This window comes from Sus scrofa, chromosome 15 (genome assembly GCF_000003025.6).
Source record: "Sus scrofa isolate TJ Tabasco breed Duroc chromosome 15, Sscrofa11.1, whole genome shotgun sequence".
In the NCBI taxonomy this organism is placed as follows: Eukaryota; Metazoa; Chordata; class Mammalia; order Artiodactyla; family Suidae; genus Sus; species Sus scrofa.
This window is the reverse complement of record NC_010457.5, coordinates 75,845,416-75,850,353: the sequence shown is the minus strand read 5'-3', so window position 1 is coordinate 75,850,353 and position 4,938 is coordinate 75,845,416.

The following is a 4,938-nucleotide window of genomic DNA, read 5'->3' as shown; positions in this document are numbered from 1 at the left end:
GAAATAAAAAAAATCTAAGACAGATATTGGTATCAGGAGTGTTGTGCTACTTTAACAAACGGCAGAGGTTATTAAATCCAGCAAAATTCTACTGGTAGGAAGCAGGCTGATAAAGTTACCTGCAAACATATACTACATTTCATGAAAAAGGAAAGATGGGGAGTTCACACTGTGCCTCATTGGTAATGAACCCTACTAGTATCAATGAGGATGCAGGTTCAATCCCTGGCCTCGCTCAGTGGGTTAAAGATCTAGTATTACCTTAAGCTGCAGCATAAGTCACAGATGCGACTCAGATCCAGTCTTGCCATGGCTGTGGTGTGGGCTTCAGCTGCAGCTCTGATTTGACCCCTAGCCCATGAACTTCCATATGTTGCAGGTGCAACCCGAAAAAGGGAAAAAAAAAAAAAAAAAGAAAGAAAGAAAGAAAAGAAAAAGGAAAGATGATTCTGAGGAAAGAAGCAAGAGCCTAGAGGGCATAGCTAAGAGCCATGAAAGATTAATTCCCAGATCTTAAAATTTAATAAAAGTCCAACATTTGCCAGAATGGATGTCAGAATTTTTATATGCCAGTGACTCATTTGTACCTTCCATTTCCCCACTTTTTAACTGGAATGTCTCTAATGTTGTCCTGTGTCTGTCCCACCATTGAATGATGGGAATGTTGGGATCATCAGTCTCTTTAGTTTCACAGGTCATCAAGGGGCATCGTGCTTCAAGGAACTGCTCTTAATACAGTCAGGAGCCTCATTTGCTCAGATATAAATGATTTAGATGATGAAATCTTGGCGTCTGAGCTGATGCTATAATGTGATGAGAGGGGAACCATGAAAGGAGTGAACGGTTTTTTTTTCCCTTTGGGAGAGTCATGAATTGTCGAGGACCATAGCCAGAATTCTAGGTGGCCTCTAAGGTTCCCATGGTATACATACCTTATGTAATCTCCTTCCCATGGAATGTGGGAGAATTTATGAAAATTATAGTATATCAGTGCTGTGGCTATATTATGTTATATGGCATAGATGGAAGAGTTTTGCAGATATGTTAATGCCTTTTGAGTTAGTCAAAAGGGAGGCTATCCTTGGTGGGCCTGACCTTATCAGGTGAGCCCTCAAAAGAAACATTTTTGTTGGCTTTGATGAAACAGTCTCCAAGCTGTGAGAGAGCCACATGACTAGGAACTGAGGTCAGCCTTTAAGAGCTGAGAGGCAGCAAGAAAAGCGGAATTACAGTCAACGAGCCACTAGGAACTAATTCTGCCAAGGAACCTGAATGAGCCTAGAAGAGGACTCCAAACCTCAGATGAGATCACATCCTTGCTGACACCTCCATTTCAGGGAAGACCCTGAACAAAGAACTCAGTCCAGACTCCTGACCCACAGAAAACACTGTGAAACAGTAAGTTTGTATCTTCATGCACATTTGCCCTTAACTCCAGGTCCCACTTGTTTGCTTTATACAGTTTTTTTTTTTTTTTTTTTTTTTTGTCTTTTTAAGGCCTCACCGATGGCATACGGAGGTTCCCAGGTTAGGGGTTGAATTGGAGCTACAGCTGCTGGCCTACACTACAGCCACAGCAATGCCATATCCGAGCCACCTCTGCAACCTACACCACAGCTTATGGCAGCACCAGATCCTTAACCCTCTGAAAGGGACAGGGATCGAATCTGCATCCTTTTGGATACTAGTCAGATTCATTTCCACTGAGCCATGACAGGAACTCCCTTTTTCATTATTTTAAATATGGTAACACACTACATAATATGCCATACTGTAAATTAATTTTGAGTGTGCTAGAATTTTATATAAATGTGTATTAAATTATTTACTCTGGAGTTCCCATCGTGGCACAGTGGTTAACGAATCCGACTAGGAACCATGAGGTTGCGGGTTCGGTCCCTGCCCTTGCTCAGTGGGTTAACGATCCGGCGTTGCCGTGAGCTGTGGTGTAGGTTGCAGACGCGGCTCAGATCCCACGTTGCTGTGGCTCTGGTGTAGGCCAATGGCTACAGCTCCGATTCAACCCCTAGCCTGGGAACCTCCATATGCCGCGGGAGCGGCCCAAAGAAATAGCAAAAAGACAAAAAAAAAAAAAAAAAAAAAAAAAAAAAAAAAATTATTTACTCTATGTAGTCTCCTTTGTATCTGGCTTCTTTCATTTTGCAGAATATTTTGAGGTTCATCCATATTGATACATGTGCCAATAGTTTGTTCCTTTTTATTGAGGTCTTGTTTTGCATTCTATGGATATACTGCAGTTTGTTTCACCTGTTGAACATTTTGGTAATTTCTGGTTTTTATCCTTAATAAAATTTCTAGGAACAATCATGCATAAGTCTTTTTGTGGATATAGATTTTCGTTTCTTTTAGGTAGATTCCTAGGAGTGGAATTGCTAGGTTATACGATAGGTGTATGTTTAATAGCCAACTGTTTTCCGTCACAGTTGTACCATTTTGCATTTCCATCAACAAAGCATCTCTATCAATTATCAATCTTTTTAACTTTAGACATTCTAGTGGGTATGTATATAGGGGTAACTCATTGTGGTGTTTTTTTGGGTTTTTTTTTTTACGTCTGCACCCGCAGCATATGGAAGTTCCTGGGCTAGGTGTCAAGTTAGAGCCACAGCTGCTGGCCTGTGCCACAGCTTGTTGCAATGCCAGATCCTTAACCCACTGAATGAGGCCAGGGATCAAACCTGCATCCTCACAGGAGACTAGTCAGGTTCTTAACCTACTGATCCACAGTGGGAACTCCTCATTGTGGTTTTACATGTATTTCCCTGTTAACTAATGCTATTAACCATCTTTTCATGTGCTTATTGAACGTTTGTAAAGCTTTTTTGTAAAGTGTTTATGTCATTTCACATTTTTTTTCTCTTTTTTTGGCCATCCTATGGCATAGGCCAGGGATCAGATCTGAGCAGCAGACTGGACCTAAGCTGCAGTTGTGACAATGCTGTATCCTTAATCCACTGTGCAGGGCTGGGAATAGAACTTGCGTCTCAGTATTCCCAAGATGCTGTTGATCCTGTTGTGCCACATCGGGAACTCCTGTCGTTTTACATTTTTGTCATTTTACATTTTTAATGAGTGGTTTTCTTTTTCTTTTTTTTTTTTTTAAACACTCCAATGCCAATGTATTTTTAAAAAGGGTTCTGTGTAATTCTATGGTTGGTTTGTCCCCCTTTTTTTGGTATAATTGTGCAATGAGTGGTTTTCTAATTATTGAAGTTTGTAAGAGCAAAGTCCTTTGTTAGATATATGTATTGTGAATATTTTCTCTCAGTCTCTGGCTTGGCTTTTCATTTCTTAATTTTATCTTCCTTAGAGCAGTTTTTAGTTTTTAACATTAATGAAATTTAATTGATATTTTTCTTTTCTATTTAATGTTTTTTTGTGTGTGTGTCCAGTCTGAGAAATCTGTCCCAACCCAAGATCACAATATTTTCTTCTAGAAGTCTTGACAGTTTTAGATTTTCATTTATGCTTGATATGTTTCAGGTTAATTTTAATATATAACACAAGGAAAGTTAGAGGTTCATTTTTGTTATCCATGAGATTCCTTTATTTTTTATATGGATATTCAGTTGTTCTAGCACCACTTTTTTTGTTGAAGTATAGTTGGTACAACATTATATAAGTTACATATGTGCAATATAGTGATTCACAATTTTTAAAGGTTATATTCCATTTATAATTATTATAAAATATTGACTATATTTCTTGTGTTGTAAACATATCCTTGTAGCTTATTTTACTCATAATAGTTGGTACCTCATAATCCCCTTCCCCTGTTTTACCCCTCCCCATTTCCCTCTCCCCACTGGTAACCACTAGTTTGTTCTATATATCTGTGAATCTGCTTCTTTTTTGTTATATTTACTAGTTTTTTGTATTTTTTAGATTCCACATGTGATATCATACAGTATTTGTCTTTCTCTGTCTGACTTATTTCACTAAGCATGGTATCCTCAAGTCCATTCATGTTGTTGCAAATGGCAAAATTTCATTCCTTTTTATGGCTTTGTAGTATTCCATTATGTGTTGGGGGGGCACATCTTTACCCATTCATCTGTTAATGGACAATTTAGTTGCTTCTATATCTTGGCTATTGTAAATGATGACATTGTGAACATTGAGGTGCATGTATCTTTTCAAATTAATGTTTTCATTTTTTTTTCCTGGATATGTACCCAGGAGTGGAATTGCTGAGTCATATGCTAATTCCATTTTTAATTTTTTGAGAAGCTGCCATATTGTTTCCACAAGTGGCTGCTCCAATTTACCTTCCCACCAACAGTGTAAAAGGTTCCTTTTTCTCCACATCTTCACCAATATTTGTTATTTGTGTTCTTTTTGATGGCCATTCTGACAGATGTGAGGTGGTATCTCATTGTGGTATTGATTTGCTCTTCCCTGATGATTGCCATTGTAGAACACCTTTTCATGTGCTTGTTCATCTACATGTCCTCTTTGGAAACATGTCTATTCAGATCATCCACACATTTTATTTTTATTTTTTATTTTTTTAATTAAAATTTTTTTTATTACTCAAATGAATTTATCATATCTGTGGTTGTATAATGATCATAACAATCCAGTTTCACAGGATTTCCATCCCACAACCCAAACACATCCCCCCACCCCCCAATCATTCACCCATTTTAATCAGATTGGTTTTTTTTTTGATGTTGAATTGCATGAGCTTTCTATATATTTTGAATATTAACCTCTTATTGGTCATTCATTAGCAATATTTTCTCCCATTCAGTAGATGGTATTTTTGTTTTGTCAGTGATTTCTTTTGCTGTGAAAAAGCTTTTAATTATAATTAGGTCACATTTGTTTACTTTTTCTTTTTTTTTTTTTTTTTTTGTCTTTTTGCTATTTCTTGGGCCGCTCCCGTGGCATATGGAGGTTCCCAGGCTAGGGGTC